Here is a 26,573-nt window from a genome sequence, read left to right on the forward strand (position 1 = left end):
TAAATTCTTAGTTTCTGTTTGAAACCAAATCGAGGTCTACCTCACTACAGTCTCAGCAATAATCTTGATTTCTTGGGATTATATATGATTGCTTTATGAGCAAATCTTCGTAAGCCTGGCCTAAAGGAAATAAAGAAATTCAGAAAAATCAGTGCCAGAAATAGGCCATCTGTAAGCATCATGACTTGACTTACTAATATTAATGACAGAATTACTTTGATCATCGTTAAAGCAACCAAGAGTATAGCTACAGGAATTTCTCAACGGGGGAAGAAATAAATCAGGCTCAATCCTGAATTCAGCAAAGGCAGCTGGGGATTTAAAGTCAAGGAGCTAAAGGAGGGAGGGAGAGATGTGCACGGAAAATAATACGGGGTGGGGGGGGAACCCCAGGGAGGATTAAATATGTAAGCAGGGAGACCCTGGACACCATCCCCAGCATAGCAAACCAAGCATGGTGGCACATCCCTGTAACCCCAGGACAAGGTAAAGACAGGAGATGAGGCACTCCTGTCTCAAACAACAACAAAAGAAAAAAAAAAAAAAACCAGAGAATTATTTTTTAAAAAAATAAGAGGCTTATCAGAAAGTCCCGATTTGCTTTGGATTCCTAGAAGGCATTCTCAGATATCTTTCTTGGGCGCCATGTCACTCTGAGCAGTAAATTTCTCAAATATATAGAAATCACAAGCAGGAGTTGATCACACTTTTTGTCATGATTTTAACACAACTACTTCCTCATAGATATCGAAAGGGATAACAGACAGGCCGTACCAGCTAGTCATGTCTACATTAGGAAAGCAGATTGAGATCTAATACACTTTTCTGTTGTTGTTTATGGTTGGCCAGAACGCTGGATCACTTAGTCTTCCAGCTACTGAAGACAAGATGTAATATCTAGGAAGAAAAGTACCACTCATTTTCTGTCATGTGCAATCTGAGGGGAACAAGGGCCACGAAAGTAGATGGGGGTTTACTAGGAACAGAAAAAGGCTAAGAGGAGGGAAGTTAGGGTACTGCGGATGCATAAACTCGAAGCACGCTAAAGGTAAATGAAAATGTCACAGGAAACTTATTATCCTGTACAATAAATTTACATTTAAAAAAATCTTCATTTATCGTAATGATCAGTGGGAAACTAGCGAAAGGATTCCTAAGACCACACACAACAGAAGTCTTCAGTTCTCAAAATTCTCCTGAGTGGAGTCCCGAAGATAACGAAAGTAGAAAAATGAAATAAAAATCATTAGTATTATTAAAAACATGTACAATACTGCCAATACTTATTTTAGTTAGGACCTCGTAAAAAAAGTATCAGGATCGACTATGGCGAAATGGCTTGATCAAAGATACTAAAGATATGAATTTTACTTCACTTATCTAGTTGATGCTACTCTACCATTGCAAATTTCCATGAAAGAAAAACGTCAAGTGTGTTATTTTGATGTTAATATTAGCACTGCTTCTTTCCTTGTAATCTTCTATTTATTGGCCCCAAACCAAATTTTCAATTTTGGGGCCGAGGAAATGAATGAACTCAGATCCTGAGGCCAACTTAGCCTTTAACCCTTCTCCAATTGCTCTCCTTGTTCAAGGCAATGAGATAGACTTTTGCTGTGTCCATATACCTGAGCAAGCACATATGCTGCTTTAAAATAGCACCTCCAAACAGGCACTAAGTGCTAAGTTCCTGGAAGCTGGGAGGTGGAAGCAGAAACAGCAGGATTAAGAGCTTGGCTACATTAAGTTCCTGGGCAGCCTGGACTCAGTGAAAGCTGCCAAAACAAACAAATCCACGGAGTTGGGGAGTTGGCGGGTAACACTTTCACTTAATCAGTTTCTTATGCAGTAACACTGCATAAGGAAAAGGTAAAATAAAGGAATAATACACAGCTTAAGTAAGGCCCGGTAGGCTCAAGGCTTCCGCCACCAAAGTCCCGCACCATAACTTCCGGAAAGTTGCGGGCTGCTCCGGCCTTTTTCACCATGGATAAATCTGTTTTCAGGTCAACATCAAGCTTTTGCCCAAAACTACTGGACTAACAGAGAAGAAAAAGGGTGGACCAGTTTAAAGTTGGGGCCGGCTGGCCTTCTATACGGAGTGAACTTGTATAAACCGGAAGTCCTCACGATAATGCAGTAATTGCGCTATTTGGTTTAACACTACGTCCGCATGATGGCAGTAGCGCTCCTTAGTGTTTCAGCAACCTCAGCAAGCCGTCCTCCTCCCGCCCTTCGCGACCAAAAAAAAAAGGGGGGGGGGTTCATGAATCAGTTCAAGCTCCTGAAAACATCGCTAATAGGTCATTAGAAAAAAAAAAATCAAAGAAATCTCTAATTTTTTTGTTTTCCACCTAAAACAAAACATAGGCTGGATATCATTATGCCTATCAAGTATTTTTTTTTTTTTTTTAAGTAATTTTGGGTCGCTTCTCCTGGCACAAGCCTTTAATACCAGCACCTGGGAAGCGGAGGCACGCAAATCGCTGTGAGTTCCAGGCCTGCCTGAACTAATTTTGGCCTCCAAAATTACAGGCAGGGCTATATTGAGAGACCATATCTCAAAAACTAATTAATAAGCCAGGCGATAGCGGCGCACACCTTTAATCCCAGCACTCGGGAGGCAGAGGCCGGGGAATTTCTGAGTTCGAGGCCAGCCTGGTCTACAAGAGCTAGTTCCCAGGACAGGCTTCAAAGCTATAGCCAGGCCAAGCACCAAAACAACTGAGAGAAAAGGTATCTCAACAAACAAACAAACAAAAAAAAAAAACTAGTAATTTTGTTTCCTATAGAACTGTAGTCTCACCCGATGCAGAATTTCTACTGATCTCTTTGCCAGCCTACTGATGAAACAAGCAAAACAACACAATAAATCAAGCATCTCCCACTCCGCTCACTCTCTGGGCATCACATCTCTGGTATTTTCCCAACTTATCAAAAAAGATCTAAATCTAAGAAAATTTTATATTAAGTTTAAAAAAAGGAAAAAGAAAAACATGGGACCTCAAAACCAGGAGTACCTCTCCAGGTAACAAACCATGTCCTTTTTTGGTTCATCTTTGCATCTCCAAAGTAATTTCCCATTTTCTAAAAAAAAAGACCTAGGCCATAGAGTTTGTGTGTTGAATTGCTGGCAGCCTTTTGGCCAAAACCCTTAAGTTTTGGGAGTGCCCAGGGGGTTCTTCTCACTATATGCACCACATGGCAGGATTCCTGTGTAGGTGCGCATTATATGCCAGCCAGAAATTACTCAAGTGTTTTCTTAGGCTTTCATTAACTAAAGCTCTGAGAAGAAAGAACAGAGCTGTCCCTGTGGTTAAAGAGTCTACAAGGCCAATACGCTGAACTTTAATGCTAGTTAAATTAAGTATCAAGTCAAGAGGTATTGCAGACCAGAGCCAAACTATCTTGGGCTATTTTCGGTCCCTCTGAAAGTCATTCACTGCCTGCTAGTGCCTGACCTAACACCCCAGTGACTATCAAAACCTTAAAATGTATTCTTAAATGTATCCAATGGCTTTCATCAATCCAAACGTTATCTGTTTTGCAACCTACACCAGAGCTCTTCCCTTGGCTATAACTCACACACCTGTGACCCCTACCAAAACACAAATATCATGTAACTACTTCGACTGTGGAACATGTTATTTGTGTTCCTGGGTCTCGGTCACACTGGCTCCAAAATAAACCATCATCTCTTATTCCCTTTGAAGTGAGACCTGTGCTTTTTACATGGACGCTTTCATTTGCCATTTGAACACAGCACTCTGCCTTGTCATTAAATAGACTTCAACTGCTTTCTGTGTCTTCTGTGGGTGTGTATGCGCTACCATTTGTCTTCCAGAGAAAAACATATTAAAGCTATGTTTTCATTAGGATCTATCTATCACATAGGCCAAGTCAGAGTATCAGAAAAGAAATACTCCCACAAAGCCTGTTAAAACCATATTTTGGATTGTTTCCTTTAGTCCCTTTCAATATCCAGTCCAAAATTTTCTTTCACACACAATAAATTTGCATTGAAATTAGATGTTTGTACATTGTGGTGTGCAAAGAAATTTCCACTGTAGTGTAGTGATATTTTGTGTTTTAATAAATAAAACTTGCCTGAAGACCAGAGAGCAGAGCTAAGTCACTAGAGGCCAGGGAGTGGCGGCTCACACCTAAAAATCCCAGAACTCAAGGCCACCCTGAGCTACGTGAGACGATTGAACTGTCTAAAAAGAGAAATAGAACTCACACAAACACGATCCCAGCACTTTAATCCCAGCACTAGGGAGGTGGAGACAGGAGTGGTATGGCTGGGCAGAGAGAGGAATATAAGGAGGAGGAGGAGACAAGAGCTTATTGGAGTCTGAGGTTTGGTGGAGTCACAGTGCAGTCTAGGCAGTCTGAGATTCGACCCTTAGGTCTGAGCATTGGTAGAGGTCAAAGGTCTCTCTAATGGTTTACTGCTCTGCTTCTCTGATCTTCAGCTTTAACCCCTTTATCTATCTCTGGGTTTTGATTAATTAAGACCAACTGCAGTGTGGTGATTCAGCTCAGTAATCCTAATGTTCTACAGGCCGAGGCAGGAGAATTAGCACAAGTTTGAGGCCAGCCTAGATTACAAGTGTGACCAGGCAATAGCTGTGCTAAAGTGTGACCTTGCCTAAAAAACAAAAAAAATAACCACAACTGAAATAGTAAGATCTCTGCCTTTCCTCTCCCCTGCCTCTCCATCACCTCTTCATCCATCCCAATGGCTCGCTTGCTTGCTTGCTTATTTTCTTTCGTGGGGGGGGGGGGGGGAGGAAATGCAACAGGGATGAGAGTGGAATATGGGGGAACCAGGAGGTGAACATAATTGGGGTACATGATCTGAAACTCCCAAAGATTCAATAAAGAAGCTTAAAAAACAAAATAAAAAGAAAGGAAAAAAGGCCAATAAACCAAACAACAAAAATATTCCTGATTCCTAAAGCAGCCTGAAAAAATTACATATAAATTATCAAGTTCTCATTTTTAGAAAGTAAATCATTATAAAGATGCTTGTCATTTCATTTGATATATTCATCCACATGTGCTACATAGTACCCATATGTATATAAATGCACATTAAGGCGGAAACCTTAATGATAATGACTCATACAGAGTAGGATTTTCTCCTGTCTTCTGTGTCAATGATATACTCCGCATGCTTCCATTACTTCCATATTAATACATTTTCCCTAGATGGAAATCTTTTTATCTTTATTCTTGAAAGTAGTTCTTCTTCCAAATTACAAAAACAGCACCATTGCTGGTAATGTGCTCTCATTTTGAGAATTACAAAGTCAAAAGATTGTTAAACATCTAATCAAAGTTAGGACAACTTCTTTATACATTCTCATATTGCCTCTATCCACACATTACATACATACATACATACATGCATGTGGAATATTAGCTAAAGATACATTACATATGGGAGCTGGGTGGCAGGCCCCCAAAGAGTAAAAAGAAAATTCAACTACACACACACTTTTAACCTAAAACCTAGTTACTTTGCACCTGAAGGGTTCAGATACATGACCCACCACCTATTTCAGCTTTTTATAATTTGAAGTCTTACACGCATGCTAACTCTTCTTTGAAATACAAACTTTTTCCCCTTGAATCTCACTTCTGTAGCCCAGGCTGACCTTGAACTCAAAGACATCCACCCACCTGCCTGTGACTGCTGACTGCTCAGATTAAAGGCAGTGCCACCACACCCAGCCCTGGAGTATGTAATATTTTTAATATTTCTTAACTCCAGTAGTTTTAGAATTAAACATTTCCTCGAGTTACGAACTAGTCATGGATAAAAAGTGCAGAGGTTACCAGCACCACAAATTCAAGCACACAAAGGATTTTATAAAGTGTCTTTAGTTCTGTTTACTAAGAACAACTGGAGATATAAATATATTAAATCACAAATGGCCAATGAATCACATTTTATGAGCAATTTTTTCTGCACATAATTTGTTCTGAATTGATTCACAATTCTTAAAGAATCTCTGGATATCACAACTTATCTAACACAAATTCAATTTTCTGGAAAGACTATTAAGAGCTGACAGCAGTACATCTTTAAATTTCTCATCTATTGCCAGGCGGTAGTGGTGCGCACTTTTAATCCCAGAACTCGGGAAGCAGAGACAAGTGGATCTCTGAGTTTGAGACTAGCCTGGTCTGCAGAGCAAGTTCCAGGACAGGCTCCAAAGCTACAGAGAAACCCTGTCTCGAAAACCCTAGAAGTTTTTCAGCTACCTATTTCTTTAGGTGCATCACGGTGGATGTAAGCCACGGCCTTGCAATGCTAGGTAGATGCTCTAGCACTAAGCTGTACTCCTAGCCCCAGTTTCCAGTGATAGGAAACTCTGTAAGAGGATTGGTGTTATTTAACTAAATCAGTTTTCGTTTCCTCATTATTTAGACAGCCTACATTCTTTTGTATGAGAAACAGGGTCTCAGCCCAGGCTGTCCTCCAACCTGTTATGACACTGGTCTTGAACTCTTGATGCACCTTTCAAGTGCTAAGCCCAGTTATTCCAAAAAACATTTCTATTTTATTTATTTATTTATTTATTTATTTTTATTTGTTTATTTATTAGTATTCTTCCTGTGTGTATGCCTGTAGGCCAGAAGAGGGCACCAGACCCCATTACAGATGGTTGTGAGCCACCATGTGGTTGCTGGGAATTGAACTCAGGGCCTTTGGAAGAGCAGGCAATGCTCTTAACCTCTGAGCCATCTCTCCAGCCCCACAAAACATTTCTATTTTTTCCTTTTTTATTATACATACAGTTTGGTGCATGAGTCCTTCACTTAATACAGGACAGTAAGCATTAACTATTAACAGGAGCTTTTGGGGGAAAGATAGCATTTCTTTAAAAAAAATTTTATTTACTTTTATTGTAGGAATGCTTTGTTTGCATGTCTCCCATATGTGCCTTGTCCTCATAGAAATTAGGAAAGCGCATCATATCCCCTGGAACTGGCATTATAGAGGCTATAAACTACAATCTGGGTGCTGGGAATTGAACTCAGATTCTCTGCAAGAGCAGCCAGTACTCTTAACCGCTGAGCCATCTCTCCAGGCCCCTCAAAGTATTATCTTGCAGTTAGCAAATACAAAGACAAAATGCATTGTGGCAAAAACAAACAAACAAAAAGCCCCAAAACACAAACAAAATAACAGCAACTGGAGCAAATACTCTTAAAATATGTTATAGCTATGTAATCTTTGATCCCTTACATTCTGCTGTTATGTTTATTAGACATGAGTGGGCACATTTATGTATATAGGCCAAAGGATTTACTGGCATGGACTTTGACTTGTATGATATGTAAGTAATATCTTTGCCTCTTCAGTTGCTTCTATTATAATTTTCCCATATCACAAACCTTGTCATGTGTCATTAGATATAAAAATTAAAGATAGCATTACACATGCATAAAAATGAAGAGTGAAGAGTGAGATCTTTCATTCAAGAGTGGGGCCTTTAGGGACTACTGGGGATAAGGGGGATATGAAATGGGGAAAAAGTGTGTTACAAGGTACAAGGTATCAGCAGGAATATATATTATCAAAGTTTGTTCCACATCTGTATGATGGCGCATGCCTAATTCCAGAGTGGCAGGAGGATGGTCACCAATTTGAGAGCAATCTGGACTATATCATGGTTTCCAGCAGAGTCTGAATTTGAGAGTCTCAAGCCCTGGCCCTCTCCCCACAAAATAGAAAAATTCCAAAGTGAAACCCACTACATTTTTGTAACACAGGCCAGTAAAACATGAGGTATTTAAATCTTGGATAGAAGTATGCTTATTTCTAGAGAAAAAGACAAAGCTATTTTCCAATTATATTTTTGAATGGCACCGAGGTTTACCTTTTATTTTTATTGGTAATTATTACTACCAATTACTTCAACTATTACATGTTTTCTCATTTCAACATTTTAAGCCTAAACACGAGACTAAGTTCAAGAGTCAAGGCTGTGGCTGAAGAGGTGACTAAGTAATTAAGCACACTTGTTGCTCTTCCAGAGGACCTGAGTTCTGTCCCCAACTCCCATATGGTGGCTCACAACAGCTGTATCTCCAGTTCCAGGGGATAATAATGCTCTCTTCTGGCCTCTATGGGCACCATTCATATGTGCGGTGTACAGACTCATGCAGACAAAATACCCATTCGCAGAACATAAAAAAGCACACGCACACACGCACACACACAACTTTAAACTTTTAAGGCAATTAAACAACTGGCAGTTACACAATTAGTTCTTTCCCTTGAAAGTTTCCATATATTTCCTTTGTACCTACTCACTTTTTGAATCCATGTTTCTGTGGTCTACTTGGCTTAAAACATGTATGTAATAAGTGGAGAAAGACACATTGTTTCTCTTGTATTCCCTAACTAAAATAGCTTCATCCTAAAGTTCCAACAACAACCAGAAAGAACTAAAGTTTGTTTTCCATTCCTAAGACAAAGGCATATATATATATCTGTGCCCTGAAAAGGACTGGCTAGATATAATCTCTTCCTCTAAACTAAAATGTATGTGAATACAAACTTGGTTTGGTTTTCTAAGATAGGGTTGGTTTTTTGTTGTTGTTGTTGTGGTTTTTTGTTTTGTTTTGTGTGTGTGTGTGTGTGTGTGTGTGTGTGTGTGTGTGTGTGTAGTCTTGTCTGTCCCAGAACTCAACCTCGCTCTGTAGACCAGGAAGTCCCTGAACTCAGAGCTCCGCTTGCCACCGCCTCCCAAGTGCTGGAATTAAAGGTGTGCGCCACTACAGCCAGGCAAGTAGGGAGTTCACACACCTGAAGATTTCTAGGACTTCGGCTAGCTTATCTGTGATCCAAAAGTCTGACTTCCGAAACAACGCACCATCACCACAGGTGCAGCCTCCTTAGTCTAGGTGGTGGGGAAACTATTACTTCAATGCACGCAGCTTAACCTAGCCTGCACGGCACCTCATGCCCACGAGCTGATCTGCAATGCTCTGAAGAAGGTATGGGTCACTTTAGGACTTTCATCTATCACCCAAGATGAAAACATGCTGTTTCATTGAACATCACCATTCACTGTGTAGCTTACCTCACTCAAGAGCATCCTCAAGGCCAGCCAGGCCCATCACCAATTTCCCCGGGGAACTTTCTTGTTCTTATAGACGTGGATGAAGGTTTCATAGAGGTGAAACACCTTGGGTAAACAGTGTTCAAGTGGTGAGCAAGCATTACAACAGTATACCAGAATACAATTCCGTCCTCCCTTGTACACTATCACTGGCACAAAGAAATGTTCATTTCAGCGAATCCTATGAAATATTCGATATTTCTGACTTTGCTTGACCAAGTGACCTAGGGTTCCTGGTGTGCTTCAATTTCCCATAAGAGAAATGTAGAAATCAATAAAAAAAATCAATAAAAATTCCAATAAGAGTTTATCTCAGTAGGCCTATAATAAATCCTCATTAGAAAAATGCTCAGAAGCAGGCAGTTGAATAATACCCGCAAACATGAATCAAGTTAGGTCCCAAGTATCACGAGTTTCATTTTATTACCAGAATGACAACAGGTTTAAGCAGGGAAAGTCTCACCCCGTTATGAAAACTGAGGTATGAGCATGTCCCCCTGGAGTCCGTCAACCTGTGGGTCAGGACTACCTTGGGGGTTGAACAACCCTTTCACAGGGGCTGCCTAAGACCACCGGGAAACAGATATTCACATTAAGATGCATAACAGTAGCAAAATGACAGTCAGGAAGGAGCAACCAAATAATTTTATGGTTGGGGGCCACCTGCTCTAGAGTAGCCTTTCCACTAGGCCCTGGGGAACAGCTGCATCGCCACCGTAGCTGTCGACTCTTGAGCCTAGAGAGGACTTTTGTTTTGATACAATATTTTTAGTACTTCTGAGAGTTTCATGCAATTGCATTTTCGTCAATTCATACCCATGTCCTCCCCTTAACTCCTCCTAGCCTCAGCCCTTACCTCCTTCTCCTTCCCAAATTCCTGTCTTTTTTTTTAATTAATTTTTCCAGCCTGATCAGTTTCCCCTCCCTCCCTCCTCTCTTCCCAGTCCCTCCCCACAACCTCCCCACCCCCATCCACTCCTTTTGCTTCAGCCATAGAGAAGACTTTTGAATCTTCAGGTGTAAATCTGTGTCCCTGATGATGGAACTAACTGGCGTGGCAAATGGCACGCACTTTTTTTTTCCGTTAGGCTCTCCTTGCTCTGGACAATGGAGTAGCAATCCTGAGTGTCTTTTGAGACCCTGGAAAGCACACCAGCTACCTCAGCTGGGACACCTTGGACCAACTCACTACCTCATTGGTCAAGTAGCAGAGCCAGAAGACAAAGGCCCAGAGCCACCCCTCCTCCCTGAAGGCCCTGAGTACTTTTGTTTCGGTTCTGATATCAACAGATAGGAGCCATCTGACTTCCTGTACCTGATCTACCTGGTAGTTAGCCTCAGTTCTGCAGCCACTGTCAGCTCCGTTAGTTTCTTCCCTTGGGGCCCATCAGACTCCTACTTTGAAATTGAAGGAGGTCTGCTCAGGGCCTGGACCCACTCAACTAAACCAAAGAGGCAACCTTTCTTAACTGCTAGACTTACTGGAGATCTCACTCACACCCCAGAATATTGGCAAATAACATCCTCTGGGCAGTAATACTGTTCTGGAAAACCTGCTTAGCCCTGGCGGCTTCTACTCCCTTTCACTGGCTGAAAAAAAACTACAAACCAAAACCTGTTTGAGGAAAGATCCATTTGCTCCCATGGGGGACATCACGCAGGCCTCTAGCACCTAGTTTCATTAACTGTACTTTGTTTTCATGAATTCCAAAAGAGGACTCTGGAATTTAGCTCCCAGAGAAGTGCACATTTCGGCACCATTTCAGGTGACTTAGTAGGTCTCGGGATCAGATTCCTAAGGAGTCCTCCATTTTCTCACCAAAGGTCTTTGGCCTTTTGTGTTCAGTAGGAGGCAACGTGGCTGCAAGTCTAAATGGAGGGGCAAAGGAACTGCACAGCCCAACTCCATAGTATTGTCTCTCCTGGAGTGACTTTATCATTCCTGCCAAAGGGACATGAGTTTATCTCATAGGTTCATTCGATGTTGGAGCACAAACACATTTCCTTCACACATGAACCATTAATGCTTCCTATGACTTTATTGTGCATTCATTAAGGCTTAGGAGTCAGCCTTACAGTCTTTTCTCATAAGATCCAGTGTTTGCAAAGAATTTAGAAAGTTGCCCTGTCTTGATCAGGAATGGAAGCAGTATCTAAACCCTGATTTTTTTCAAGTTTACCCATTTTTTTTTCAGCACAGGTAAGGTCGATGAACTGCAACCAATTCATCACAAAATTGGACTGACACACATTCACATTTTAAATTTCAAACCTGTATTTCTGATTTCTGGGTAGAGTAAAAATAAAATAACCTGAATTATTTGAAAGGCCTGGATTTTAGATAAATAAAAGATTTCCAAAGTGTTTCTTCATTGATCTTGTTCATTAAAGAATATTAATTTCTCCTTTAATATTAAAAAATCTACATAGCATATAAAATAACTGTAATATTACCATTCAAAGAATTTGGAATTTCTTAGAGAAGCCTTCCTTACCTAACCTGCCATGCGATAATAAAACAGGTACTACACAATAAAGCTTAAGAAACGTAGGAACTCTAGCCAAATCTTCATCTCAAAAAATGTCTTTAAACACTGTAAACCAAACAGAATTTAACAACTAATGGTTGGAATCGGCATTTCTCTTGAAAATTCCCAACACAGAAGATTTCAAACATTCTCACCACACATGGAAATCAGTAACTCATGGCATTCAGCTTGATTGGGCTCATCATTTCAGAATACATGTAATATATAAACATGTTGTATACCTTAATATACCCACCCACTTTTCATGTGTTAATATTTTAGTAAAGGCAGAAAAAAGCTATCAGTTTAGAACGTAGTCACTATACAGAGCTCAGCAGTTATTTGTATCTTAAAAGCAGGTTTCTTTTTAAAAACAAAACAGGTATTTCCGAAATTCAGTCACACGTGTATATTCTAAGAAAACTGGCCAGCAGATGCAATTCGCAGCCTTCGTACGTGGCAGTAATCTTTCAGGTATGTCTTTGTATAGTATAGACGTGTAAATACCATATAGATAGGATTACCCAACACTGGCTGAGATGTTCAAGTTGAATAGCACAATCATTCCGGCTTAACTCCGAGCAGGATTGAAAGTATAAACCTTTAAACAATGTCTACAAGGAAATGGTTGCATATAACAATGACTCGGTGCTCGCTTCTCCTTAAACATACCCGGACGCATGTCGGGTATAGCTTTGCCGCAAAGTGCTCGATGCTAAATCATTCGCTGCCCAACAAATCACTGTAGACTTCTGAGGGCTTGTATTTTACCCCGGAAGCCCTTTCTACCTCAAAAAATGGTAAAAGTTTACCTGCTCCTGGCAAAGTATTCAATTTTGAGAAATTACAGTAAAACAAACGGTACCTTAATCACAAAAACAACCAAAACGGCATTGCCACACATTCTCTGCCCAACAAATCACTGTAGACTTCTGAGGGCTTGTATTTTACCCCGGAAGCCCTTTCTACCTCAAAAAGTGGTAAAAAGTTTACCTGCTCCTGGCAAAGTATTCAATTTTGAGAAATTACAGTAAAACAAACGGTACCTTAATCACAAAAACAACCAAAACGGCCTTGCCACACATTCTCTGCCCAAGAAATCACTGTAGACTTCTGAGGACTTGTATTTTACCCCGGAAGCCCTTTCTACCTCAAAAAATGGTGAAAAGTTTACCTGCTCCTGGCAAAGTATTCGATTTTGAGAAATTACAGTAAAACAAACGGTACCTTAAAATCACAAAAACAACCAAATCGGCCTTGCCACACATTCTCATTGCTTCGCTCTCCGTGTGGAATATACTTTAAAAAAAAAAATGAACACATTCCCTTGTACTTAGAGCATTAAATCATTAGATTTCCTCATTTGTAGCTTTACTGCTTTTAAAATATTAGTAATCTTTAGAATACTGATGCTTTAAAAAAATCTCCTGCTTTTGTATTTCCTAGAAACAATCATGTTTCCAAATTACGACCTACCATATAACATGTTTGAAAAAGCGAAGGTAAGTTACTTCTAGCAGATGACCTTCTGGCTGCTCGTCTTCGGTCCTCTGGTCTCCTCTGTGGTCTCAGTAAGTTTGGCGTGGTCGGATTCCTCCACGTCCTGATTTCTCTTCGCCTTCTTCCACTCCTTTTTCCAAGTCTCTGAAACAAAATGGATGCACCTGAGACTTTAGCTGACATAAAGTTGTGTCCCCAGCCACCGGGTATTGTCCTGTTCTCTGCAGTCAGATTCTGCTACTAAAACTACCCTACACCTCGGAGATGCCACGTGTTGGTCTCCTCGGAGGTCCAAGGGGAAAAGGCGGAAAGTCGAACAACTAGAAGGGGAGTAGGTCCGCAGGTGGCCTCCCTAGTCCCGCCTACTCTCCGAGAGCCTCCCGCTGCTTCCCAGCACCTCCCCTACCTGCGCTTTTCCCATAGGCCAGCTCACCACACGTGGACCCCAGAGGGAGGTCTTGAGAACCGAAGTTGCTATCCGCCCAGAGGGAGGTCTTGAGAACCGAAGATACTATTTGCCCTGTGGGGATTGCTCTGTTGGGGAAAGGTTTGAGAAATTTTCCAGAAAAGTCCTCACGGTGGCGGAGTCGCACTCAAAACTCCATCTAAAAGACCCTATCTCCTCCACGAGTTCTTCTCCCTCCCATCCAGTGTGGGGGTGAAGCGTGACCAAGAAGCCAAAAACACCAGAAACTGCCGGCGTTGTCCTTGCCAAGTTTGAGAAAATCTGCTTCCTCATGGTTTTCCTTTAAAATCAAACAGAGGCCTAGCTCAAGAATTCAGTTTGCACCTGCCCAGTCTTTACGACTCTCCCACCCATCCCAACCCCACCCACTCACACACTCACCTCCATCCCCACCGCACCACCCTGGGATTCACTCAGCATTTTCTCATGGAACCAAATTGTCTTGGAGTTTCTGGGCTGGCGAGATGGCTCAGCAGTTAAGATCACTGCCTGCTTGCCCAAGGGTCCCGAGTTCAATTCCCAACAATCACATGGTGACCCACAAACCATCTGTAATGAAATCTGGTGCCCTCTTGAGGAAGAGACCTGGTTAGTCGTCCTCATCAACTTAGACCATGAAACCCAACAGGGACAAGTTCAACAGAACCGCCATAGACGGCCTGCCCGTGCATGCATCAGCATTGCCAGGGCATAAGTTTCATTCAGTTTCATCTGGGATAAACTCCAGGGACCCGAGTCTCGTGGGAAAAGAAAATGGTTCCAGCTAAGGGGTTGGAGAGCAGTCACTCCAGGAAGCATGACCAGTGTTTCTTCACTGGTCCCCTTCCCACAATCCCTAGCCAGAGGATCAAACCTGTATATTGGGAGAAAACCGCACAACTCCACATTATGTGTCTAGTAGACTAGGAGCACATATAATACAACAGGCTCTGTATCGAGAGCAAGGTTTTGATAATTATTTGATTCATTAAAACTAGAAGAAAAAGGAAGTCTTCTTGCAGAGTGTCGTTTGGGGTGATACACATATTCAAATATGGACAAATACCGGATGTGAAAACCTTAGCCTTGTGCTTGCTTTCCCAGAGGCACTTCTTTCTCACGGCTTCATATCACTGCCCACGACCTCACTGTGCGCCACCACCACCCTGCAGAGTATGTTTTTTATCTGGTTGTTTTAGCATGGTATCTGCTAAGAATTCGGAAAATAATCACAGTGGCCAGACCCTTAAAGATAACTGAGTCCTTCCCCATCATAAAATGAAACCCTGGCAAAAGCTGCTTTTGTTGTTGCTATTGTTTAAGACTTAGTTTTTGTTGATCCTCTTCTTCTACTTGCCTCCCCCAAACCTGTTCCTCCTTCCTTCTGTGCCCCATTCTTCGTCAGTTCAACCCTCTTCTTCATTCCAGTCACACCTACTTTCTTACCCTCCTCTCCTCCCTTCCTTTGGTTCCCCTCTCTAGCTACACACCAACTTTAAGACCTCTTTTTTACCTTTCGTGATGCCCTACTTAGTTTCATGAACTGTATCTCCTTACAAACACACATAATATACACACATATGTAAGAATTAAAATCCAGCCACTTTTAAGGCCTGAGCCGGAGGAGGACAGAGATGCCTCACCCCACTAGACTGAGGTCTGGGTGGGTTAAAATCAACCACAAGCATCCGGCGCTGGGAGGTCAGGCACCATCATACCAAGCACCATCGGTGGTTTCTATGCCTTGGCATGTGGGAGAAGAAAAGCAACAGCTCTGTGCCATGCCTTGTGGCTGGGATGGGCAGGACACAATCAAGCACTACCAGTGACTCCACTAGGAGCCCTGGTACTGGGAGGTCTATGGTGAGCGGGTACAGAGTGGGGAAGTAGAAGGGAGAGAGAGACCAAGCAGTTCATGGGCTGGGAAGAGAGGCAGATCTGGAGGTGAGGGTGGTGAACAAACTGACGTAAATGGTAGCCTGGTAGCCACCTGAATCCAAGGTGCTCTCTGAGCCTGGGCTATTCTATTGCTGGGGACCAGGTCTTGGTCCAAGGCCCTGAGGCAGCTGAGGGGACCTGTGTTGATGTCTGTGGCTCCTGTTGCCACTGAGGGCTATGCAGAGGCCTGTGCAGTGATCTGGGGACATGTTAGTATCCAAGGGCCTGCTGCCACAGCGGCCATGGCAATCTGAATAGTCTGCCCTGACACCTGGGACCATGGTGACATCCCGGCCTGAACTGCTGCCAAGGACCACGTCTGGGTCCATGGTCCAACCACAGCTAGGGTCTGTGTTGATGCCCCTAGCCCATGTTGCCAGCAAAGTCCACACAGATGCCCAGGGACTAGGCCACAAACTGTGACCATGTTGGTGTCCAAGGGCTGTGCCACCATTGGGGCCAAGTCAATCTGAGGGGTCAGCACTGTCATTTGGGGCCATGGTATCATCCATGCTTGGGTTGTTGCCAAGGGCCATGTCTGTGTGGCCTTACTGCAGCCAGGGTCTATGATTTTTTTTGAATATACTTTCTGGGCCTTTGAGCTGGGATTCTTCTCCTTCTATTCCTATTATTCTCAGGTTTGGTCTTTCTATAGTGTCCCAGATTTCCTGGATGTTTTATGCTAAGAATTGTTTAGATTTAACATTTTCTTTGACTGATGGTTTTATTAACTCTGTAGTATCTTCAACACCCGAGATTCTCTTTTCTATCTCTTTTATTCTGTTGGTGATGCTTGCTTCTGTAGTTACTGTTTGCTTTCCCAGGTTTTCCATTTCCAGAATTCCTTTAGTTTTTTTATTGCTTTCATTTCCATTTTCAGGTCTTGAACAGTTTATTTGTTTCTGTCAGTTGATTGTTTTTTTCTTGGTTTTCTTGGCATTCTTTAAGAGACTTATTGATTTATTTCAATTTTTTGTCTGTCTTTTCCTCCATTTCTTTAAGGGATTTTTTTATTTCTTTCTTAAGGACCTCTGTCATCTCCCTAAAGTTACTGTTTGGGTTGTGTTCTTGTGTTTCAGCTGTGTTGGAATGGTCAGGTATTGCTGCTATAGGATAGCTGGGTTCTGGTGTTTTCATTCCCCCACTTAAGCCCCTAATTTGTCCCAGATCCACCTGGCAAACAATTAATCAATTCCAATTTGTGCTGTCTATATACTCTTGGGAATGGGGCTATCCATGGGAACATGACTGACCTACCAGGAGCCACTTACCCTCCCTCCTTCAAAAGTCATCAACTGTCAAAAGCTAACTTAGCTAGGAGCAGAGACTAGTGAGCTCCTGCCTGCTCCATGCGGGGATGTTGGATTGCTTCATCTGTGAGCTTGCGAGTACAGTGGTCCTGTCCTGTGCAGTCTCTTCAGTTCCTGGACCTCTGGCTCTTACAGTCTTTCCACCAACCTTTCCGTGATGGCTTCTGTGCTTTTGCAAGGGAGTAATAGTGAAACAGATGTTCTGCCATTTCTTTATTCTAATCTGGAAAGATTTTAATTATCTAAAAAAATTAAAACAACACTTACAGCACATGTCAAATTTGGGGGAAGCATAAAGCCAAAAATTAATAATGGCTTATGAACCATATGAAAGACAAAGATTTTTCAAATATCATTTTTATTCCTTATTTATACATATGCACTAATTTTTAAAATAATTTTACTATCCAGTCATATGTTGATGGCAATCTAGACTGATTTCATTTCTTTGCTATTTTAATAGAGAAACAGAAAATGTGGTTGTAGTAGGGTATCTCTGTAGTAGAATTTAGAGTCCTTTGGGTATATGTTCAGGAATGGTGTAGCTGGTTCTTATAGTACTATCTTCTGTAACATGAAGAATAAAAATCCAGAGACAAGCCAATGGCTTCAACCTGAAGATCAAAAAAGCAAAGCAGCCATATTGTCAGCCGAACAGGCCAGGGAGTAGTGGCACACACCTTTAAACCCAGGACTCCGGAGACAGAGGCAGACCGATCTCTTAGTTCAAGCCACCCTGCACTACACAAGATTGATCCAGTCTAAAAGAGAAACATATCTCACACAAAGGTGATCCCAGAACTTGGGATCCCACGCCTCTAATCCCAGCACTAGGGATGTGGAGACAGGAACGATATGACTGGGCGGAGAGAGGAAGATAAAGGGAAGAGACAGGAACTCAGTGGAGTGCAGAGTGTGGGGAGTGGAGTCTTCGAGATTCGTGGAGACAGGATCTCGCCCATTTTCCGTCTGAGGTAGAGATGAACGTCAGCGGCTGGCTGCTTTACTTACTTTCTGATCTTCAGGTTGAACCCCAATATCTGTCTCTGGGTGTTTATTGTTCATGTTACATCTTTGGTTTGTGAAGAAAACTCTTCTCTGATTCTACAGTGTCTCCACCAGTTCACAAGCCCACCAACAGTGAATAAGGCTTCTCCCCCACCACACACACACATTCTCTGACAGAAAGATATAGATAGATAGATAGATAGATAGATAGATAGATAGATAGATAGATAGATAGAGATAGATAGAGATAGATAGATATATAATCTATATTTCTTAGGGGGATACTTGTCAGCCCCGATGTGAAATTTCAATCCATTTATTTATTTTTATTTTATTTTATTTATTTATTTATTATGTATACAATATTCTGTCTGTGTATATGTCTGCAGGCCAGAAGAGGGCACCAGACCTCATTACAGATGGTTGTGAGTCACCATACAACACCCATTTATTAAAGAAGGACCATGACATTACATCCCCTGTGCTGGGGAATCCTGCACAGAACCGAACTAGGCCCTTCTGAATGTGGGTGACAGTTGTGTGGCTTGGGCAGTCTGTGAGGCCACTGGCAGTGGGACCAGGATCTATCCCTGGTGCATGAACTGGCTTTTTAAAGACCATTCCCTATGGAGGGATGCCTTGCTCAGCTTAGATACAGGCAGGAGGGGCTTAGTCCTGCCTCAACTTGGTATCCCAGACATTGTTGACTCCCCACGAGAGACCTCACCCTTTCTGAAGAGTGGATGGGGGGTTGGGTGAGGGAAAGGTGGGGGAGACGGAGCAGCAGGAGAGGAGGGAAGGGAACTGTGGTTGGTATGTAAAATGAAAAAAATCTTTAAAAATTTAAAATATATGTGCATATATACTTATGCCTCTTGCATGTGGACAGCACAATAATTACTTCTGCACAGATTTGTTCTCGATTTGTTATTGAATCACATGTATAAGCATTATGAAAATTCTTGTTGCATACACAAGTCTGTAAAAGCCATATGGAAGCACTTTATCTAAAATCAGCCTGTCCCGGGGGAGCTCCTATTGGCAGCTTAATGGGTACTTGTGTTCAAATGTTGTAAACAAGATGTACAGCTACTCATGAGAACCGACATTGTTTAACCAAATGCGTATCACCACCTGCACGTCAATAAACTCCTGTTTGCTTACAAGATGCCCGAAGCGCCTTCACTCACACATAAACACATCATTATTTATCATTATTTATTTTCTTCAGTTACATCCCAGTTCTAATGGTCGTGTTTTCTGCCATTGTTTATTTATCTAGCATTGCAAAATGAATACTTTCTAACAGAATAAATATTCATTGGCTTGTTTTAATTTTATAACTTTTTTTTTTTAAATTCAGGTTCTCTCTTTGTAGCCCAGGCTACCCTTCAACTCAAGACCGGATGGCTTAGGCTCCCTCGTCCCAAGATCTGCACCACCATGCCCACCCTGAAGCTTATTTCTTCTACCGTCTACAATCCACTTGTTGACCAATTCCTGAGGATAATATACACATGGAGAAAACAAATGATAAGCTGGGTAATTATAAGACAGAAGTTACTTCTTAAGTTACTCCTTATCATATTAACTCAGCTGATATTTCAATCTATGGTGTTCTACCACTTGTTTATATGCGTTCTCTCTGTGTCCCTGTCTCTCTCTGTGTGTATGTTGTCTTTGTGCAGGGATTTGGGGACATGAATTTCAAATGTCATAATTTGCATATGAGAATTTCCTTTTTGAAAGTTTTCCCTTTCTTTGATCTTTTATTTTGAAAAGTCGCTTTAATGTCACTAAATGTGCCTAAGAAGACTAGACTTTATATTATGTAATTATTTGCCAAAAAGTTTTTTCTGCAGCCATTAAAATACAATTATCCCAGCATATATATGTATATATAAATTGATATCTGGTTTAGTAAAGTGGTACTTGTAGGTTCTCCTCCCAGATCCAGAACCACTAGCCCTGAGTAGTTGGCTAGGTTCCAGTACCAAGCATGATTTCCCTCTTTTTGAATAGGTCTTAAGTTCAATTAAAGAGCTGTTGGCTACCACCATGGTATGTGTGCCACTATTTTACCCTTAGGGTTATTGTGCCCTGCTGGTCATTGGTGTGATCAGTAGACTTCATTGCTAGTAGGACTGTTGATTGTGTTCCTCCTTTAGATACTTTCATGGTGCTTTCTGATAACATTAAAGCTAGTACACATGGAGGAAACTTTCAGGTCAGGACCAATTCAGAGGCTTCTAGGCTCTGTATCTGAAGTGCGTACTGTATTTAGCGATAAGGACTTATCTTCCACCTTTGGGCAGTAACCAAAGGCAAGAGCAATAGCCTGTAATGTTTTGGGAGTCTCTTGTACGACCCTGACCAACAATTCAAAAGGGGTCTTCTTATGTCTAGTGTTGGGGTTTTGTTAGATAATCTATATTTCTTAGGGGGATACTTGTCATCACAGATGTGAAATTTCCACTTAAATTATACATATATACACATATATATGTACTATATACATGCTTATATATATATTAGATGTAATTATAAGTAGATAGTTAATATTATGACCCATTATGCCTTTTCCAGACATACCTACTGCTGTTTACTCTCCTCTCTACTTTTATATTTATCTCTTTTCTTGTTCCTTAATTAAAGCCCCTCATTTCCCCATTTTCTCCTTCAAATCACTTGCACCCTGCTATTCCCCTCTTTACTGATCTCTCCACTGTGATCCCTTTTTGCTTTCTTGGTTTCTGCAGTTACTTTAGATTATACACCCACATGTGAAAATTTCACCTAGGAACTGCACAGGAGAGAGAACACACAATGTTTGTCTTTCTAGAACACACAATGTTTTTCTTTCTAGGTCTTTTATAAGCGGATAAATGTAGTGGCTCAATTAGTTTGGTGAACTCAGTATGATAAACTTCAAGGGAGAACTTACTTCCAAACACAGTGGAAGGAAAGAAACAACGCCTAAAAAGTTGTCTGCCCTCTGACTTTTACACATGGGTCATGGCACATACCACATACACACACACACACCACCACCACCACCAATAATGATGATGATGATGATGATGATGATGATGATGGTGATGATGGTGATGATGATGATAAATGTATTTAATGAGCAAAGGAGACCGGAGAGATGGCTCAGCAGTTAAGACCACTTACTGTTCTTTCAGAGGATTAGAGTTCAGTGTCTAACACCCACATTAGGCCACTCACAAGTATCTGTAACATCAGCCCCGGTAGACCCAAAATTCTTTTCTGCCTTCCTAGGGCACCCACACACATGTGATGTACACACAGACATATCTACAAATATCTAAATATTAAGATAAACAAAATATCTCATTTTTCTCATGTATACATTTTAGAGTTAAATGTGCCTATATGCGTGAGCATATTCACATACATATGTAGGGCATGAAAATAGAAAGGGGAACTTTAGAGGAGAGGAAGACGTCTTGAGGATGGAGAGGAAGAAAACAGAGCACAATGGACCACATGTGTCCTGAAAGCAGAAAGTGAACCTGTTCGTTCTCATCTGTTGCAGGAGGAAGCTTCTCTGGTGATGAGTATAGCAGAATATCATTAGGTGTCATCACTATGTTCTTTTCTTCTTCAAGATCAGAAGTATTTGATTTTGCCCTAGGTCTCTTGGCTTTCTAATCTCAGCTTTTTGTTCACCCACGCAGTGTGAGTATGGGTTCCATCTCATGGAATGAACCTTATGTCAAATCAGTTCTTGTTTGGTTACTCCCACAAGCTCTGTGCCACCACTGCCCTAGTATATCTTGCAGGGAGCAGACCACTGTAGATGAACGGTTTGTAGCTCACTCGATGGTTACGTTTCTCTTCTGATAGCATGCAGAATACCATACTGTATCGAAGACGCTGGAACATGGGGGTGAAGGCTTTATGTAGGCACCAGATAGACACGTTTATTGAATGGTGTGGGTGTTATCTTCATCAATGGGGCTTTGCTCTCAGTTTGCAGAGAGAAACCTACAATCTTGGCAATAGCCTGAGTTGTTTGGCATTTCTCATGGGACCCCTTGGCCAACAACTCAATTGGATAACCCAATCCTGATACTGGAAGCTTCATTTGGTGACTATGTCAAATTTCATTTAAATTGCCTTCATATATGTATATATTTTAGTTTCTACTGTATTATCTTTTCCATACTACCCCTGAAATGAATGCCCCTTAATTTTACCTGTTCTCCTCATATTCCTTCCCAAAATCCCCTCTCTTCCCACTCCTCACTCGGTCCCCCCATTCCAGCTTTTCTTTCTATCCATATATATTGTTCAATTTCTTTTCTAATGAGATCTATCTGTTCCCTTTAGTCTTTTTCTCTACACCCACCTTTTGTGATTCTATGGATTGTAGCTTGATTATCATTGACTTATGGCTAATATCCACATATAAGCGAACACACACCATATTTGTTTTTCTGGGTCTGGGTTACCTCACTCGGGTTGAATTTTTTCTAGTTCCATCCATTTTCCTGAAAATTTCATGATGTCATTTTCTTAGCAGCTGAGTAATACTCCATTGTGTCAATGTACCACATTTTCTTCATCCCTTCTTCTGTTGAGGGACATCCCGGTTGTCCCCCATTTCTGGATATTACGGTTGAGCAAGTGGCTCTGTGGTGGGATGAAGCCTTTGGGTATATGCCCAAGAGTGGTATAACTGGGTCTTGAAGTAGATGGATTCCCAGCTTCCTAAGGGACCACTACATTGATTTCCACAGTGGCTGCACAAGTTTGCACTCCCACCAGTAACAGAGGAGTGTTCCTCTTACTCCACATCCTCAGCAGCATGAGCTGTCACTTGTTTTATTGATCATGGCCATTCTGACAGGTGTAAGATGAAACCTCAAAGTAGTTTTGGTTTGCATTTCCCTGATGGCTAAGAATGTTAAACATTTCTTTAAGTGTTCCTTAGCCATCTGAGTTTCCTCTAAAGGGAAGTCTCTGCTTATATCTATACCCATTTTTTAATTGTGATATTTGTTTTCTTGATATCTAGTTTCTTGACTTCTTTATATATTTTGGATATTAGTCCTCTATTGGTTATGGAGTTGGTGTCAGGCAGATCTCCATGAGTTCGAGGCCAGCCTGAGGAAGAGGTGTCACTGGGCTAACCAGATTTTCATAGGGTTTCTGGGTTGCAGCATTCAGTTCTGGCACCTCCCTTTTGTCCACCTCCACTGTTATCTGGATTTTGAACTCCTCATCATTGGAGTTTTGGAGTGTGAGATTAAAGTGGACCACAGTTGCATTCATCCCACTGTGCTGTATGAGGTGTATGGATCGCCACTTGTTTGCAATGGATCCCTGTCGGATTATTGGATTGTCGCCGTAGGTGCCTTCAACTCCTCCCCTGGCTATTATTGGAAAGCTAAAAGAATCATCTTTGAGGGTGACATAGTGCCTCTGGTTTGGGAAAAGAGTTTCTTTATACAGTTCATAAAAATGATCTTGTCCACAGTCACCAGCATCAAACCCACAGGACAAGATGTTGCAGACTTGGTCACAGAACTTATCAGTGAGAAAGGAATTTGGACACCCTTGGTTATAGTAAGAGACATAGTTTGGTTTATTCATCCACCGAACTGCCAGGGCTGTCTGACGCCAATATTCCCGGTACCCCACCTACTGCAATAGTAGGCAAAAATATTTTCCCATTAGACAGGCTGTCATTTTGACCTATTGACAGTTATTTGCCTTACAGAAGCTTTGCAGTTTTGTGAAGTCCCATTTACTAATTGTTGATCCTAGTGCCTGAGCTATCAGTGTTCTGTTCAGAAAGTTTTCTTCTGTGCCAATTGGGCTCAGTGTATTTAATTTTATGTTAATATCTTTGATCCATTTATAGTTGAGTTTTGTGCAAGGTGACAAATATGTATCTATTTGAATTCTACATGTAGCTATCCCATTTGACCCGCACCATTTGTTGAAGATACTGTCTTCTTTCCAGTGTGTATTTATGGCATTTTTATTAAATCAGGTATCCATAGATGTTTGGATTTATGTATTGTTCTTCAATTTGATTCCATTAATGAATGTATCTGTTTATGGACACTCCATGCTTTTAATCCCAACCCTATCAAGGCACAAACAGGCAGATCTCTGTGAGTTCAAGACCGGCCTGGTCTACATACTGAGTTCCAGGCCAGCCAGAACTAAATAGTGAAATCCTATCTCACAATATTTTTAAGGGAAAATATTTCAAAGAAACAGTTCTGCAAAGAATATATAAATATGGCCAGCAAGCACATGACACCATTAGGCATTAGAAAAGCACCAGCCTCAGTGAGATGCTACTTCCTACCCATTAAGGTGACTATACTTAGAAAAGACATATTGTCGTGACTTGAAATAAAATGGATGTTGTGGGAGCACATTCTACTCCTTCAGCCAATAGCCTTTAAGATACCAATCCACTTGGGCATGATCTCTGATACTCTAAAAGCAGTTGTAAGGCATGTGGCCACTGTCTTGCTGCCACTGGCTTCCGCTTCTGGCTGCTAGACTCTGTTCCTGTTTGTGTAGAGGACTATTATCTAGGACAGTGATCTGTAAGTTTCCCCTTAAATAAATAACCCTTTTATTATTCATAATTCTGAACTGGTGTGGGGTTATTCTGTGACTTCCATCATCAAGGGGCCCCCAAACGGGTGGCACTATTAGAAGTTGTGGCCTTGTTGGAGGAACTGTGCCACTGTGGGGGCGGGTTTTGAGGTCTCTTGTGCTCAAGAGTCCCTCAGTGTGACTGTCAGTCAACTTCCTGCCTCCTTCTGGTCAAGATGTAGCCAACATCACAGCTGCCTGCACACCACCATGCTCCTCATCATGATGACAATGGAATAAATCTCCGAAACTGTAAGCAGCCACCCCAGGGAAATGCTTTCCTTATAAGAGTTGCCATGGTCATGGTGTCTCTTTACAACATTAGTAACCCTATAAAGAAGTGATTAAATTGGAAACTTCATGTACCAGGGGGAATAGAACACAACACTGACTTTAGAAACAACTTGTCAGTTCCTCAGCCATTTAAAGATTTTGTGATCTCATGACCCATTTGATTGCTAGGTATCTACCTCTGAGAAATGAAAACGTAATTACACTAAAACTGCATACAAATGTTGATAGCAACATGAATCACAATAATAAAAAGGTAGAAACAACGGCAATGTCCATCAACGGATGAGAATACACATTCAATATAGTCTATCTATAGGATGGGCTACTGTTCAACCATATGAAAAAGCACACAAGGGTTAAGAGGTTCTGCTCTATCAGAGAACCTAAGATTACTTCACGGTAAAAATGTGAAGTGGCTCAAAGCCATCTATAGCTTAAGTTCCTAGAGATCCATAGCCCTCTTCTGCCATGCAAGGCACTGTACTCATGTGTATCACACACATATATTCACACACAATTAAACATAAAATAAAAATAAAATCTTTTTCGAAGTGCACTTATTTTTAGTACTGGTCATTGGAATCTAGGACCTTCTATACGCTAAGCAAGTGCTCTATCTCTGAGCTATATCCAGACTCTCTTTTTACTTCACCACTACTTCCTGCTGCTCCTGTTTCTCCTTCTTCTTTTGAGAGATGATCTCACTAAATTGCCAGGATGCCCTCGAATTCATTCTATAGCTCAGGCTAATCTTGAAATTTTGATGCTCCTGCTTCAGGCTCCAAAGTAGCCGGGATTGAGGCTGGGCACCTCTAGACTTTGCTTTCTAACACACTTCCTTTTTAAAAACTGTTAACAACTGTTACCAGTCCTTTATCTTCTACTTTAGAGAGAATTACTTATTTTTATTTTACGTGTGGTAGTGTTTGGCCTGCATGATATAGGCCTGTGTGAGGGTGCCGGGTCTCCTGGTACTGTAGTGACAGCCAGCTGCGAGCTGCCATGTGGGTGCTGGGAATTGAACCCGTGTCCTCTGGAAGAGCAGTCAGTGATGCTAACTGCTGAGCCATCCTCCCAGCCCTCAAACACACTTCTTAAACTCCCTATCTTACAGATAAGGTATGGTTCTTGCTTATGTATCTGTTCAGAAAATGTTTATCCTTTATCTGTAGTGTTTGATCCATTAACAGCCAATGCATCCGTTGTTCCGTTCTACTCTATCATTTGCATTCTTATCCCCTCATATTTTGTATCCCTGATTCTTATTTTTGATGTTGTAGCTTTTAGAACTCTATAATTTCTCATCAGCCTTTCTGATATGTCTTAATGATTATATATTATATGTTCTTACTATTTTATAGTCTATACAGCATTGCTTTTTGACCACTTTATCCAGAAAGTAAATCCTGATGGTAGGTGTGATGCTTCACACCTGTAATTCCAGGACTCAAGAAGTGGAAGCAAAGGGATTGCCATGAGCTTGAGACCTGCCAGGGCCACATAGTGAGGTTCAGGCCAGTAGGGGTTACAGGGTGAGATCATATTTCAAAAGTAAAATATTTTAACAATAGAAATTCACTTGCCATTTTCTAGTGCTCTTTATTCTACAATATGCTAGAGTGAATCCATGTGCATATGTGTTAAACATACGTAAAATATCATCATTTGCTTTTAAGCATTCACATATATTTTACTTTTTGTGTGCATGTGTTTATGCATGTGTGTCACAATGTACACGTGGAGGAAGCGGGGAACT

General features: G+C 41.4%; 1 long non-coding RNA gene across 18 annotated transcripts in view; it reads right to left on the bottom strand.

Moving 5' to 3' along the window:
- The window catches only part of LOC121677036, a 60,229-nt gene extending 46,704 nt beyond the window's left edge, over nucleotides 1-13,525 (bottom strand). For 16 of the 18 annotated variants that reach the window (XR_006020693.1, XR_006020695.1, XR_006020690.1 and 13 more), the window contains exons 1-2: nucleotides 13,148-13,518; nucleotides 9,105-9,209 (exon numbers count right to left, since the gene is read on the bottom strand). This is a non-coding gene — a long non-coding RNA (uncharacterized LOC121677036). Of the gene's footprint in view, nucleotides 1-9,104; nucleotides 9,210-13,147 lie in introns of all 18 variants that reach the window. The other 2 variants (XR_006020704.1, XR_006020703.1) reach the window with 2 other exon arrangements.
- Between the last annotated feature and the right edge of the window lie 13,048 nt (nucleotides 13,526-26,573).

Source organism: Arvicola amphibius, chromosome X (genome assembly GCF_903992535.2).
Source record: "Arvicola amphibius chromosome X, mArvAmp1.2, whole genome shotgun sequence".
NCBI lineage: Eukaryota > Metazoa > Chordata > Mammalia > Rodentia > Cricetidae > Arvicola > Arvicola amphibius.